This window comes from Camelus ferus, chromosome 32 (genome assembly GCF_009834535.1).
Source record: "Camelus ferus isolate YT-003-E chromosome 32, BCGSAC_Cfer_1.0, whole genome shotgun sequence".
Taxonomy (NCBI): Eukaryota; Metazoa; Chordata; class Mammalia; order Artiodactyla; family Camelidae; genus Camelus; species Camelus ferus.
In genome coordinates, this window is record NC_045727.1 from 9,318,172 (window position 1) to 9,334,827 (window position 16,656).

Sequence of the window (16,656 nt, forward strand, 5' to 3'; positions counted from 1 at the left end):
CAAAGAACAACAGGCAAATATCATTATTTACTGCACAATTTCCCTTCATGCAGCTTCCTTTCCTCACCCGTTCCTGAAAGGATGATTCATTTTTAAAATTGTCTTTTAATTTTTTCAGCAAATAATTTTTGACTGCCTACTATGTACCCAGGACTAGTCTAGGCACTTGGAATAGATCAATAAACAAAACAGAAGTCCTGTCCTTCTGGAGATTGGTTGGAGTCCAGCTGGGGCGGGGGGTGGAGATGACAATTCACACAACAGAGCAGCAGAGGAGGTGGCATGTTAGGAAAGAGGAACCATGGAAAAAAGGAAAATGGGCAAGGTGAAGAGAGTTGAGGGTATGGGATGAGGGTGATGTTGTATTAAATAGCAGAACATGCCACACTGAGGACTGAGGTTAGAACTAGGACTAGGAGGTGAGAAGGCCCGGCAGACGGAATAACCATCACCAATTCCAGCACACCCCTCGCATGTTCCAGGATGGCAGGAAGGTCTGGGGCTGCAGGAAGGGGGCAGTGAAGATCCTGTATGGCCTTGGAGGATGTTGTAAGGACTATGGCTTTTACCCGGAGTGAAATGGGGAGGCACTGCAGAAGGACGACACAATCTAACTTAGGTTTTCAAGGCTCACTTGACTGCCAGGTGAGAATAGTCTATACGGGTCAGAGATGAAGGGAGGGAAGCCACCGAGAAGGGCTGTGCAGGAGGAGAGGACAGTGGCTTAGGGCAGGGAAGCAGCAGTGGAGGCAGGGAGCCACTGGTGAGAAGTGGCTGGGCTCTGGATATGTTTTAAAGTCAGTGTTAAACCAGATCTGTTCAAAGAATGCATGTGGTATGTCAGTGAGAGTCAGAATAACTCCAAGTTTTTTGATCCAAGCAGCTGGAAGGATTAAGTTTCCACTAACTGAATGGAGGAGGCTGCAGAAAGAACCAGTTTGGGGGGTAGGAGGGCCAAGAGCTCAGTTTTTACACATGTTGGTTTTAAGATATCAGAGTTCCAAGTGAATATGTCAAATCAGCAGAAGATTGTAAGAGTCCAGAGTTGGAGAGAAAAAGTCTTTCTGACCATGAAACACTGAGTATCTACATATGTAGCAAGTTAATGATATTTATATCTGCTTCAAGTTTAATAATTTAGGTTCACAACAGACAGAAAATAAAATATTGAGGACAGGGTAGAACTATCATAGAAGGCCTTACAATGCTCAGAATGGAAGCAAAAGCAGCTTCACCCCACAAAGAATGTCATTAAGAGTCAAGAATGTTTATATTTGCTTAAGAAATTGAGAGTTACAACTTCCTGCTTTAAAGAATTAACTTTAAGACAGTAAGCAACGTCTATGCTAGTGCTTTCTTAAAGCTATTTTTAGTTCCTGCTTTTTCTGATGTAGTCCAGGAAACTCTGCAAAGCAAAGCTTCTATTCAAAGGCTTAAAGGATTACAGAAGAAACAACACTGCATTCTTTTAAGTGTTCTCTGTACTGAGAGTCACTTGCAAATGCAGCACCCTGCCACAGGTCTACATTCTTAACAATAAAGTTCTTTGTACAATTTTTCAATTGCTATGTGACTGAGTGTCAGTCTCTCACTCAGAAGCAGAATGCAGTACCAGAAAATGACACATCATGTCTAAAACTACAGATGTGGAGGATGAACGTACACCAGGAAACAGCTAAGTGAGAGAGTAAGGTTTACCTTTTAAGTTACTGTAAGTGAAGTTATACATTCTCCCTTCTTCTCCTGTGAAGAGTTAGTCTTATGCAGAAAAGCTCTCATTCTGAGAACTGTCTTCTTTAAAATATTTGGAGATTCTTTTTAATATTTTTAATTTATTATTGTATTATTTAATCATTTTTATTTTGGCAGGGCATAGGTAATTAAGTTTATTTATTTTTGGAGGGGGCACTGGGGATTGAACCCAGGACCTTATGCATGCTAAGCATGAGCTCTACCACTTGAACTACACCCTCCCCAGGAGATTCTTTTTTAAGGTTCTTTTACTTTTAAGTCTTTCCCAACTCTACATCCCATAGCCAGTATTAAATTTATCCAATACCCAATTGTTACAGAACATACTCTACTAGAGCTGAGGTTTCCCAGGGTTGGGATCCCAGAACTCTGCTACCAGATAATCCTAAAGCCTTCCTACCATAGCTGACTCTTCTGCCAATTCCCAGCTGCAGGCAAGGTCAGCTTCTCAGACCAGGTAACTTTCTAACTCTGCCTACGAACACTCTACTGCCAGTAAAGTAACTCTCAGACAGGAAGCAAATAAAGCCCCTAATGAGGGCTGCCTCCTTCAAACAATCAAGATGCTATCACCAAGCAAAGATTTAAACCTACTGCAAAACTTCTGAAGACATCTTAGAAATAACATAGTTTCTATACATGCATACTATTTGCCCTGGAATAGTGATTTCCAGTGGAGGGAACAAAGAACCCCATGACCCAAGCAATTTTTTAAAACTGCACATAACCGTCCCTCTTCACGTGAGGATTCAGGCAAGCCCGTCTTACAGGTCTAGGTGTAACAGAATGACAGCACCTCTAGCAGTAGGGTGAAAAGCAGCGAGGTAGACTTTTAGTGAAAGGGGGTGATGTAATAGGCCCCATCGCCCACTTACCTCCCACCACAGGACAATCATCTCAGATCGAGAACAAACACTTTAGGAAACAGAGGTTATGTTTCTATGGTTTTCTGGTGGAACTAACGCCCTGAGTCATGTGGAGTTGTGGCTGCAAAATTTAACAGGGGACCAGACATTTTCACATTCAGGACACAAATACTCAGCCCCTGGGTGGCCACCATATCTGCTCTCCCCTTTGCCTGTTCACCCCAAAAGCTGCAGGACTCCCCTGCTTGCAATGACACCCACCACTTCTCACAAATTCCTGCCAAGTTCACGTCAGCAGCTGGTGGTGTCAAAGTCGCCATCTGTACTGCTCTGAAGTCCCTCCATTACTTTACATCCCTTCTATTTTCTCTGTTGTCTTCCTAGCTACACTTGCATTCAGAAGCTGGTTACCGCACTAACATTGCCTCTGTAATGAGTCTGGGATATAGGAAGTAGAGATTCAACTGTAACCAGTCCCAGAATATTTGCCATGCCACTCTAGTTTCCCAACAAAATACTCTGGCATCCCTCATCTCACCCAAAGAACCACTGCATTACTTAGAGGTTGTACAAGTAGACGGCTTTCTCCACTGGAAACACTGTGCCTTGTGGTAGAGCTTTGATTTCAGTTTTTGCAACTAGTTACAGGCAAAAAGACATGTTCTGCAAATTTTATTCAAGTGTTTGGAATTTAAACTTTCATTAGATACAGAGCTGGTGGACTAACTGTAATCTATGAACGTATGGTCTTATTACCAAATAATGTCCATGTCTGCCTTACAGACATGTAAGAACTTGAGTTACACCTGCAGCCTGTATGCCTTTACAATTGGATGTGAAGCACCCTGTGAGATAAAAAAAACCTCCTATCCAGTCACAGAACACCTTAAAGGCAAAATCACGTTAATGCCACTGAATACATTAGTATAGTCCATGTATGGTTAAGTTACATCTCCAATGTCTCAGAGCTGGAAAGCAGATGTCTAGAAAAGCTGGCAAAAGCCCAATTACCAAAACAGCTCAAAAGTTGAAGCAGACTCCTGCACCTCCCAGAGCGGAGGGCGGAGGGGGCATTGCCCAAAACCCTGTCCTCCCCCAGGACGTGGCGTGTGGGGAAGCAGGCAAGAGTGGGTGGCTGGGACTCGGAGGTGGAGAGGTGATGAAAGCAGGAGTGGGACTGCTCTGGTCCTAGAACAACAGAGCTGTAAAAAGCCCGGCTTCAGTGCAAACCGCTCCCTCTCCCAATTTCCCTCCCATCTACGTGACAAACGGAGCACAGTCAGGCACCTTCTGTCCCTGACAGTGACTACTAGCAGGAAAGGGACCAGGGTAAAAGCATGTCCTATAAAAGATCAGTCTGATTTTAAAGACTTTGTTATAAACAATGAACAGCACTGTCAGAGTGGGACACTTGTGAGGCGCTCAACTAGGGAGGAGGAGGCTGAGGATCCATTTCCAGCACTTCCATGTCTTTTATCACTCATATTTTGGACCTTTCTTTTGCCACTTTTCGTAGCACTGCCATCACTGGCAGGTAAAGGGGCAGCAATGTGACTTGGCCGTTTGGCTGATGGGGCTACATTTCCCAGCACTGGAATGAAAAGGCACTGGAAGAGGATCAGCTAGAAGATGTGAACCGCGGTCCTAGCCTGTGCCAAACACTAACCAGGTGACCCTGGGTTAGGCTATTTTAGTCTCTCTGGGCTTCCAGCTGTTTACTTCTAAAAGAAGGTTTTGTCATTCCACAAAAATATCCAATATGAAATGTAACATGAATGTCAAACATAATGACATCTCACCTGCTTGCCTCAGGGAACTGTACAAGCACTGACACTATGTGAATGTAAACACAGAGTTAAGAAAACTGTTGACGTAAAGCACTAAACTGAACATGAGATAAAGTTTTATGGATTTTCTTGGCTTTCTTTTTTAATTGCAACACTGAATTAATAGTTATTAGCTACACTCCACACCACCACCCCTGCGAATAAATAAAGTAGGTAAGCACTGCCTGGATGCCTGCTATTGCCCGATGCTAAGCAGGGTGAGGGGTATAAAGAAGGCTGAACAATGAAGTCTTCTCCAGTTACAATCTAAGTGAGGAGACACATTGGAAACCACCCGGGAATGGTACCAAGTCAGCACTCAAAGCCAAGATAACAGGCTACCGATCATAAACACTGCAGGATACAAAGAGGAACTAGAAGTATTTGGAGTAAATAGGGAAGACTCTATGAAGGGGATGGGGCTCCAACTAGTTCTCAGGGCAATTCTAAGCTGTTTTAACTGAGGACTGGATAGGAAAATGCTGGTGACTCCTGTTTTAATAAGGCACAGGTTACCCTAGGAGGCTAAGTCACATAATGATTGGAACACATAAGGTAAGACCAAAGTGATGGAGGGTCGAGACTACCTGGCTGAGATCTGGTTGTGGTAAGTCTTTGACTTGACTCTAGATGTTGGAGGGTCAAAAGTGTAGGTTGACTGAAACGGGGGGGAGAATATCCAAGAATTCAACAGAAGGAAAAATTCACGTATCAGGGATGAAAGCTCTTCATCAGAGTATCAGAATAGACACTTGAAACCAAAAACATACAGTTCCAGAAGCTGACAAAATGTGGAGGGTGGTGAGAGAAAAATGAATCAAAGACCATTCCAAGCCTTTGGGTATTCAAGACCGGAAGAATGATTATCCCACTGAATAAGTGGAGACGCTGCAAGAAAACAGATCATGAAATCAGCTTTAGACGTGTTGAATCTGACATATGAGTTAAGAGTAAGTGTTCTCTAAGAAGCTCAAAATTCAAAACTGAAGCACAGATCTAGAGTACAGGCTTAAGCTGCAGATGGACAAGACATGATAAATCTCCTAAAAGAAAACATAGGCAAAACATTATCTGACATAAATCTTAGCAACTGTTCTCCTAGGGCAATCTACCCAGGCAATGGAAATAAGAGAAAAAAATTAACAAATGGGACGTAATTAAACTCCTAAGTTTCTTCACAGCAAAGGCAACCATAAGTAAAACAAAACAACAACCTACGAATGGGAGAAAATATTTGCAAATGATACGACTAACAAAGGCTTAATTTTCAGAATATATAGACAGCTCATACAACTTAATAACAAAAAAACAAACAACTCAATCCAAAAATAGGCAGAAGACCTAAACAAGCATTTCTCCAATGAAGACACAAATGGCCAATAGGCACACGAAAAAATGCTCAATATCACTAATAAACAGAGAAATGCAAATCAAAACTACAATGAGGTATCAGCTCACACCAGTCAGAATGCCCATCACTCAGAATTTTATTAATGATAAATGCTAGAGAGGCTGTAGATGGAAGGGAACCCTCTTACACTGCTGGTGGGAATCCAGTTTGGTGTAGTCATTATGGAAAGCATGGAAATCCCTCAAAAAACTAAAAGTAGACTTACCCTATGACCCAGCAATCCCACTTCTGGGTTTATTACTGGAAGGAACTCCAATGTGAAAAGATACCTGCACCCCAGTATTCATAGCACCACTGTATACAATAGCCGAGACATGGAGGCAAGCTAAATGTAGCAACAGATGACTGGATAAAGAAGTTGTGGTATATTTATACACTGGAATACTACTCTACCATGAAAAGGACAAAATAAAACCATTTGCGGCAACATGGATGGAGCTAGAGATCGTCATTCTAAGTGAAAGCAGCCAGAAACAGAAAAATACCAAATCATACCACTCATATGTGCAATCTGAAAAAAGAGAGAAAAAGACACTGTGAACTCATCTACAAAACAGAAACAGACTTGCAGACTTAGTAAACAATCTTAAGGTTACCAGGGAAAGGAGATGGGAAGGGATAAATTTGGGAGTTTGAGATTTACAAATATTAGCCACTATATATAAAAATAGATTTTAAATAAAGTTTCTTCTCTATAGCACAGAACCCGATGTTCATTATCCAGCAATAACTTATAATGTAAAAGCCGATACAGCCACCAACTGAGGAAGCAAGAGAAGAAAGGAGAGTTAGTTATGCTGGGCTAGAGCCCACTTCTAAAATCTTTGTCAGCCACTGAGGCTGCCCCGAGTACACTGAGCCCTCCTCCCAGGGACAGGCTGACATGACATGCGTCCTGCAAACCTGGGGCAGCAGAGGCCAGTCCCCAGGTCTGGCCCTGGGGGAGATGGGAGCAAGTCCACCTGCTCCCCCTGGGGCAGCACCCCTCCACGCAGCCCCCACCTCCTGACTTCACCGGGCCTGCCTCTCAGGTACCCACTGACTTGAAAACAAGTGATCCACAAACCTGGGGCAGCGGCAGGGAGATGGGCAGCGACCTGGCAAGCTGGTCGATTTGCCCCCATCTCCCCCACGGCCTGTCCAGGGCTCGGCCTCTGATGCTCCAGGCATGGTCCCCAGGTCAGCCTGCTCCTGGGAGGAGGGCACGGTGTGGTCAAATGCAGTGGCGGGTTATGGGGTCTGCCCATAGGAGCCCATGGATTTGCTTCAAACTCCCCAGTGCATGGCCTGAGCTTGGCCTCTGCTGCCCCGGGTTCGTGGAACTCAGATTACAGGTCAGCCTGCTCCTGGAAGGCGGGTGCTGTGCTGTCAGGGAATGGCGGCGGCTGCGATGGCGGGATTGGGGCTGCCTTGTGAGAGCGCAGGGGTTGCAACCATTTCCCGCTGCTGCTGCAGCCATCCCAGCACACTGATCTCACTGCGCCCACCTCCCAGGAGCAGCCTGACCTGTAACCTGAGTCACAAGAACCTGGGGTTTTAGAGGCCGCCCCCAAGGTCAGGCCGCGGGGAAGATGGGAGCAAATCCAGGGGCTCTAATGGGGCAGCCCCCATTCCATCCGAGGCCCCGCGACCGCACCGCACCCGGCTCCCTGGAGCAGGCCATGGTCTGAGGGGCAGTCGGAGATGCTCCGGAGCCGTCCGGTGCCCTCCCGCTTCCCGGGGCTGTGCCTGCTCTCCTAAACCCGGGTATAAGCGGCGGCAAAAACGCGGGGTTCAGGAACTACTAATAGCGGGGTTACCACGAACCACAGCGGCAGCTGGGACCCGCCTCAGGGTCCTAACGGGACGCGCGGCCGGGACCTCACCTCCGCACCCCTCCCTTTGCGCCTCCCCAGCCGCACAGCCCAGGAGTCACCCGCCGGCTCCCCGAGAAGCACGCCCCCACCAGCGCCCCCTTAACTGCCCGGCAGCTGCAGCCGAACCTAGGGCAAGTGGCGGCCCAGACCCCAGGCCGTGTTCCTCTTCCAGGAGCTGGTCCAGGAGCAACCGGCTCCCGCCAGCTTCCACGCGTTCTGGGCGGGTTCCGGAGTCCGCACTTCTGTCCGTCTGCGCGTGCTCGCCCCTCCTCCTCCCGCCTGCAGCGCAAACTGCCCGGGTGGGTCTCCTGCTTTACCGGCCCTGGCCACAGGGGCCAGGTGGGGCCCCTCCTGCTCGTCCCGCCAGGTCTCCATCCCCAGAGCCTTCACCCCGCCACCGTCTGGGTCCTGGCACTGAACTAGAACCACGACTGCCCTGGGCCGGGCCACACCCCGCCAGCCCCACTTCCCCTGCTCACCTTCCCCTCCTTGTTACTACCCTCCCACCCCTGGCCAGGCCCAGTCTCCCACCAGACCTTGAAGACAGGGCTCCTTCTCCTCACACCGAGGTCCCTGCCCTGACACTCCATCCTTCTAGGTCCTAACCTATGGCCCCTACACCCCCAGCTTACCCCTCATGCCTCACCTCAGGACCCCCAACATCCTGAAATTGTCCCCCTCACCTCTCAGCCAGGTCAGTTCCACTCTGAGCGGGCCCCACACCCCTCAACCTGTACCCCATCACCATGGGATCCCCTTCACTCTGAGTGCACCCCTACCCTGAGCTGATTCCCTCACCCTGTGGTTGGGGTGGGGAAATCCAGGGCTCCAGTAATGATGACTACTGCCACCAGTGGGGGATCCAGCCTAGTCTGGACCTTCATAGTTAATGTCTGAGGCCACAGGGTGAGGCAGGCTGGGCTGAAGGCGGTTCCAATTCCCGCCCTGGCACCCTGATCCCCGCACCCTGTGCCTCAACTGACCCGACGGGTCAGGGTGATCCCAGGCTGCCAGCCACTGGCCTGTGGGCCTTGGGTGGTTGATGGTCCTGATGGTGATCTGGACCCCTAGGGCGGAGGCACTGGGCACGCGGACCTTTGGGGTGGGGGAGTTCAGAGGGTGCAGTTGAGCCCAGGGGTAGACAGCAGAGGGTGGGCTGTGTGCATGGGGCTGTGTGCGTGGCCTGGCCTCAGCCCAGGTGGGTGCAGGGACCTTGTTCATTCACACCAGGCCAGAGGGAAGAGGGACGGGAAGCTTTGAAAGTGTCAACGTTGGGAATCCAAGGCTGGAGAGCAAAGTAGGCAGGTGCGCTGGCCAGGCCACCATGGAGCCCGCCGCGACGCTGGTCCCTTGCATCAGGGGAGACTGGCAGTTGACTGGCCAATGAGACATTCCCTGCCGTGGTATAGTTTACAGGCAATTGAAGGGACTTTGACAGGTAATTTTAATCCAATAATTGTCACTTTCTCTGTGGGAGATCAGGTCCAAAGTCATGGTGAATCTGGCAGGGCTCCTGCCTGAACTCCAGCCTGGGACAGTGGAGGACCCACCCAGGAATCATCCTCTTAGCTCTCACCAAAAAGCACTCTAATAGAAAAGAACAAACCTGACTCCATATTAGATCTGTGCCTTTTCCTTTAACCCTCTGCCCTGATTTCTAGGCTTAGTCTTGCTAGCTGTGCACCTTTTGTAAAACAATGTTGCCTTTAGCCTGAAATAAACAGGAGAGCCTATTCTCAAAGCTCTTAACTTTAAGGATATTAACACCTTTGTGCCCCTATAAAGATAACAAGTTGCAGAATAGAAAAAGTTTGTTTTGTTGCAGGTTTTACAGGAACACCATGATCTGACCCACGTGGAGAGCTGCAAAGGGTTCCAAGAACAAAGAAATCCTACACCAAGAAGTTTGCAACAAACAACCACAGCCCCTCCCCTTTTTAGTAGAAAAGGAGCCTGAAGTCTGACTTGGGGAAGATGGTTCTCCAAGATATTAGTCTGCCATTATCTTGGTCTGCAGCTGTCTACGTAGACCAGGTCATAGTGCCTCTGTAAAACCTCTAACAAAAGTTATTTTCTATTCTGCAACTTGTTGTCTTTATATAAGTGCAGAAGTGTTAATATCATTTAAAGATCAGAGCTTTGAAAATAGGCTCTCCTGTGTATTTCTGGTAAAGACAACATTGTTTTACAAAAGGTGCAGAGCTAGTAAGACTAAGCCTAGAAAAGGGGGCACAGGGTTAAAGCCAAAACAGCTCTTATATGGAGTCAGATTTGATCTTTTCTATTACAGTATATTCTATTTTTATGCTTTAAGTTTATAAGAATAAAGTTTAGCCTTTTCCCATTTTAAATTGTGCAATTAAGGAGCATTAGGTGCATTCACAATGCTGTGAGACCAATACCACTTGTTTCAGTCTATTGTCCTTCCACAAAGTAAAAGCTTGTATCCAAAGCACACCCCACGTCCTCCCTCCCCTAGCCCGTGACAAGCCCTCTTCCCCTTTCTCTCTCTGTGTCTTTACCTATCCTGGATGTTCCCTATCAATGAAATCATATAAATGGTGGATTTTTGTTGTTGTTGTTGTCTACCCACATATCTTAAGCAGGGAAGGGTGAATTTTTTTGTTTGTTTTTACGTGAATTAGCATTTTTGTATTTTGAGAGGAAAATCCAGATGGATTAAAGATGAGACGTGCCAAATGAAGTCCTTTTAGTAACTATTTGCATAATCTTGGGGTAGGCACTGCTGTTCTAAGTGTGAAACCAAAGCTAGAATTAAGATGCTTAGCTCTTCCTGTGGCAAAATAAAACCAAACAAAACCAGAAAACAAAGGCCAAGAAAGACAGCTGCAAATACAAACCACAACCTGGAAAAAGCTTTCCTCATGACCCAAGGTCGGAGATAAGCTTCACATCCCTGTGGTCCAAAAACCTCTTGAAGCCCAGTGTTCTGGAAAGAAACAAAACACACACAGGCAGTTCCAACGAGAGGCAGTGCAGGTGGCCAGTGTGGGCTAGAGATGCTCGACCTCTCAGGTGAGGACACAGGCAGACGGACAGACTGCAGAGACAGCATTGGCCACCATCACACTGGCAGGTCTTTAGCCCGGTGACAACCAGCCCTGGTGACAACGTGAGCAGGCAGAGGCCCCAGCAGTTCCCCTGGAGGGAAGAGAAAATGGACGCTCCTGTCTGGCAGAACAGGGTGCAGGACACATCAAAGTGCCACAGGAGCATCCCTTCCCTAGCAGTGCTGATCCTTAGGGCTGATCCCACCAACGTGCTTGCACAATTTTCGAAGATAATTTTTCTTCAGTAACATGAATTCAAAATAATCAATATGTCATCAAGGCATTTTCAGAAGTGACCTGCCCTGGGCCCTAACAATACACACAGAGAAATACACACATATACACATAAATATATACACTTCATACATCCGGGAAAAGAGACAGACAGGCTGAAACACAGAGAAGCAGGGGGAGACAGAGAAACATAGACAGAGAGACAAGACAGAGAGAGAGGCAATGAGAGACAGACACAGAGAAGGAACACTGGAGCTGGGAAGGAGCAGAAGTCGCGCACATTTTCACAAGTCAGTCTACATGTCAGAACCTGGTCCCTATTTCCATCCACCCTGGAGTGAGTGGGGATCAAACAAGGGCATGTGAGCAGAAGGCAAAAAAACAGGGAGCCATTTTGGGGCAACCCACCCCAGAGGCCGAGATGGGACACGGGGCCTGTATGTCAACATCACAGAATGACCTAGGAGGTTGTATGCCAGAGCGGACGATGTCAGAGTTGTATTTAATTTCAATGCCCCGACCAGGAGCTGGGAAGCAGCAGCAAGGAGGGTGACTTTCCCCAGAGCCCAGGGCAGACCCTGGCCTGTGTGGCATGTGCTCTGCGCTCCGCCAGCCCTCTGTGGGGCCCTTCCTTTGCTGAGTCTGCACACAAGCTCCCTGTGATGCCAGCCCGTCAGGTTGACAGGTGCGGTAGGCGTTTCTTGGTCTAGAGACAGGATGGCTTCTCTAGGAAGCAGGGGCCAGAATGATCCCCAGTGTGCCAATGGGGGATTGGGGAGACCCTGAGAGGCATGTGGCTTGTCCAGGGTGACAGCACAGCTGAGTAGGGTGAGCCAGGTGTGAACCCAACTGTGTCCTCAGAGCTGCGGCGCTGGCTGCATCCAGGCCTCCCCAGGGCTATGGGGGGGCTGAGTTGGTGTCACTGTGTGTGGACACGGCATGGGGTGGGAAGTGAGCCATCGGCAGCCCAGAAATGCCTTTGGGGAGCTTTGTGTCAGGAGGAAGCTTGGGGAAGGGGACCCCAGGAAGTGACCTCACTTCCCTGGCAATAGAGCACAACAACTTGGAACCGAGGTCACCAGGCACCCTCTGTAGAGAAGTCCCTACTCAGCTCACTTGGATGGAGACAGAGGCATATTCTGCTGCATTCCATTATCCCGAGTGTGCAGCCCGCAGCGAGGGGCTGTACCAACGCTGCTGGCGCTGGGTCAGGTCTCACCCAAGGCGCCTCTGGCCTTTTGGCCAGAGAGACCCAAAGGTAACACAGGGAGGCCCAGGGCAGGCCCGCCCAGGCCGGGCCACCACTCAGATCCCACCCAGGTAGCCCCACGGCCCCACCCCGGCTGGTGGAGGTGGAGCAGTCATGTTGGGGATGGGTTTCTGCCTCAAGCAAGAGCAGGTCAGAGGTCTGGGGGCCCGGTCACATCCCCAGCCCAGGTCAAAGCTGGCTGGCTGGGATGTGGAGAGCCGGGGAAGGGTTCTGCTGCCCGAGGTGGAGCCCATACTCTCAGGGTATGTCTCTTCCCTCCCGGGTGACTGAGCGGAACAAGGTCCCAGTCTGATCTGGCAGCAGAGGGTTGAGTGGTCAGAAGCAGGGGTTATCCTAGCTGGGAAGGGCTCTGAGACCTCTGGCCCGGGCTGCTGCTGGTCACTGTCATTGCAGAGCCAGATACCGTAAGAGCTGTTGGACAAGGACACCCACACCACCTCCCCGAGTGAGGGGCTGGTGTGCCACACTTCTGAGGGCCAGTGCAGTCTCCAAGTGAGTCTGGATATGGAGGAGTCCCCACTACCATGGCCCAGAAATGAATCGGGCAGACTTCCGGCCCAGACACCACCCAGGCCTCTCCCAGGGACCTGCCCGAGGCTGACGGGTTGCTCAGCACACCCGGCTCCGACCTGGAGCACCGTGCCCAGCCTCGCTGCATGTCAGGACCAGGAGCCCCCAAAGCAGAGCCTGAAGGTGAGAAGGGCAGGGCTGGTGCACGTGCGTAGGTGAGGGAGGGGTGAGGGCTGGGCCACACAGGGAGGTGTCCCCAGAGGCTGCTGTTGGGACCAGAGCAAAGACTGGCCTAGGACCACCTGTCTGGAAAAAATTCAGTCACAGAGAACATCCTTTGGTCACTTCCTGGGTGGGAGCTCTCTGGAAAGCTCTGGGAAGATTTCTGTACTTGAAAAGGCACATGGAAAGGGAGGCAGGTGGGTAAATGTTTCCTCTCTCACAGCATGAGCAGTTCTGCAAGACTTAAAGCTCTCACCACTTCCAACAGCTACAGATCCAGAGCAGGTGAGGGCAGGGGAAGAGGTCAGAGACCAAAAAAAAGGATGATCTGGATCCAGCAGGAGACCCTGAGCTCCCTCCTGCAGCTCAAGCAGCTCCTGCTGAACCTGAAGATCCTGCACCTGGACTGCTGGGCAACGGAGAACCAGTTCAGGAGTCAGCAAACCCTAGGGCTGAGCCCCCTCTGTGCCCACCCACAACTTCTTCTCCAAAATCCTATGATCAGTCCCCACCCCCACCCGAACTTGACGTCCCTTCCACTGGAGATGTTTTTGTTTGGTTTTCTTTAGTTTCCTTTGTTTGTTTCACATCATTCATGGCATCCTTTATTTTTCTTTTTAAAGTTTCCTATAATAAAATATAGACTTTTCCCCTTTTGAATTGTGCAATTCAGGAGCATTAGGGGCATTCACAATGTTGTGCGACCATCACTACCATCTAGTTTCACACTATTTCTTTCCTCAAAGTAAAACCCTGGATCCAGAGCGTGCACTCCCCTCCCTCCTCCCCCAGCCCCTGACAACCCCGAGTCCTATTTCTCTCTGGTTGTCTTTACCTCTCCTGGGTGTTCCCTGTCAATTGAACTTTACAAAAGGTGGTTTTTTGTGCCTGCCCACATGTTTTAAGCTGGGGCTGGTGATTTGTTGTTGTTGTTGTTTTCACTTGAAATAGCATTTGTATTATTTGAAAGGGAAATCCCGGGGGATTAAAGATGTGATGTACAAAATGAAGCCCTTTTAGTAACTGTGCATAATCTCAGGGTAGACACTGCTGTTCCCCCTGTGACACCACAGCCAGAAGACAGAAGGGAGATGCTTAGCTCTTCCTGTGGCAAAAACTGAAAACCAAACAAAAGCCCAGAAAAACAGCTGGAAAGACAAACCACAACCTGGAAAAAGTGTTCCTCATAAGCCAAGGTTGGAGAAAGTATTCCCATCCCTGTAGTCCAAAAACCTCTCAAAACCCAGTGTTCTAAACAGAACGAGAAGAGACATGGGCAGTTCCAATGAGAGGCAGTGCAGGTGGCCAGTGTGTGTTAGAGATGCTTGACCTCTCAGGTGAGGACACAGGAAGATGGACAGACTGCAGAGACAGCACCGGTCACCATCACACTGGCGGGTCTTTAGTCAGGTGACAACCAGCCCTGGTGACAATGTAAGCAGGCAGAGGCTCCAGCAGATCCCCTGGAGGGAAGAGTGAAGGGACGCTCCTCTCCAGGAGAACAGGGTGCAGCACACATCCAAGGGCCACAGGTGCATCTCTTCCCCAGCAGTGCTGATCCTTAGAAGTTCATCCCACTAAAGTCCTTACACACCTATTCAAAGATGCCTTTTCAAGGGTGTTCATCACAGCACTGGTTGAAACAGTCAGAATTAAAGTAACACTAATGTTGATGGAGAGGGGATGCGGTCCATTTGTTCTGGTTCATGTGGATGAATGAATGCTGTGCAGTTGGAAAAGTGGGTGCCAGGTCTCAACCCAATGTCAAGGGAGGCCTCAGGGTGGAAGTATGCAGACCCACTGTCTGCACCCAGGGTCCCATCTGCACGACCACATATGTGTAAAATCAACATAGATGGAAATGAATCTGATTGTGAGTGTGTGAGAGACAGAGATGGAGAGAGACATACTGAGAGACACAGGGACTGAGACATAAGCACCAAATCATTCATGACAGTTACCTCTGTGGGTGGGGTTTACAAATCTCTTCTCTTTTAGGCAATATTTCAATTTTTTGTAACGTTTCTTTATTGCTCTACTAATTATAAAAGGATTAAAATCCTATGTTAATGTGAACCATTCATTTCTTATCTATGGAGTAATTAAAGTACATTAATCCTATTGTTTAAAGAATTTAAAGCCTTCTCAGGACTCAGTTCCATGTCAGCTCCGCGGCAGCAGAGGTTCTCCAGGAGGTTGTGTCTGTTCTGAAGCAGCATCCAATAGAGGTGAGGAAGAAGTCCCAGACTTGGACACTGAAGACTACAATGGATGAGAGGTTCTCTTGAGAGAAATTAAGACCTACATTCATAGAAAATAATCCCATATTCATGGAGCAGAAGGCTTCATTCTACTAAGATGACAACTGTCCATGAATAGATCTAAGGATTCAAAGAATGCCTACCCAAATCCCAGGCGGTGTTTTGCAGGAATTGACAATTAATCTAAAATTCACGTGGAAAATCCAGGGGCTCAGAATACATGAGTGAATCTTGAAAAAGAAGAACAAAGTTCAAGGAATGGAAAGCCAGATGGAACCCATGGTTAATACAAAAGCACTTTAAGCTGAAGACACCTGAGATTCAATAGATGTAGAAGAAAACCTGTCATGGAAGCCAATTCTCTCCTCCCCCTTTGCCCTATTAAGTTAGGTTGATAAAAAAGCCTTTAACTTTCACCATTAACATGGTAGTTACTTTTCTGGTTGGCTCCTGCGTGTGTATAAATAAACCATTTCTCTCATTCGTCTCCTCTTTACTTCTGTGGGCTCTTTGGGAGGGACTCTGGATGATGGGGACCTGCTCTTTTCTTGCCTTCTTTAGTGACATCTTTTATCCATGGTGAAGTGATTAAAAAAAAAAAAAAGGCCCATTGCTTTTGGGTCAGATTTGGAACATGTATACCTTTGGAGACCCCCTGGAGGAACAAGCGGGTTCAATACTGCTGGGAGAATTTATTGGTTGTCTTGGCCAAATGCCTAACAAGACGTTATTTGCAAGGATTTTTTTTTTTTTTAAGTTTCTTACCCTAAAACAAATACCCTATCTAAACCTCTTGGATGATCAAATAGAAAGAAAAAAGGAGAATCATGTCTGGCCTAAGAACACTTCCTTAACAAAACGGAAGGACAGAATCAGATTCAGAGGAAAATTAAAATCCATTTATACCATCAACCCTCCCAGTCTTTTGTAGACTGCCCTCATGTAATCTGCCAGATGGCGCCCTGGATAAAGCCCTTTGCTCCGACCTCGTGCTCATTTTCAGAGCTTGGCCAAGTGGGAGGATGGTCCCCAGGGCCTGGGAGGAGCTATTGTGTGGCCTTCTCCGCTGAGACCCACCGGGCTGAAGGGAACTGTGTGCTCTGAGGGAGAGGGAGCACACCGAGCCTCTGTGGAGGCATCTCTGAGATCATCCCAAAGGCACACAGCTCTAACTCTGGACACGGGAATTTTTGATTGGCATCTTAGTTGGAAATCTCCTCCTGGATAGAAAGAAGCAGATTCAAGATGTTGCAATTGGATAGGCAGGTCGGCCTCTCGAATTTGTCGATGAGGAGGATACGCAATTCTCTGCAGAAGTAGGAACACCCATCCCTGCTCTGCTGACCTTATCTACAGAGAAACAGAGACGCGTCTCTG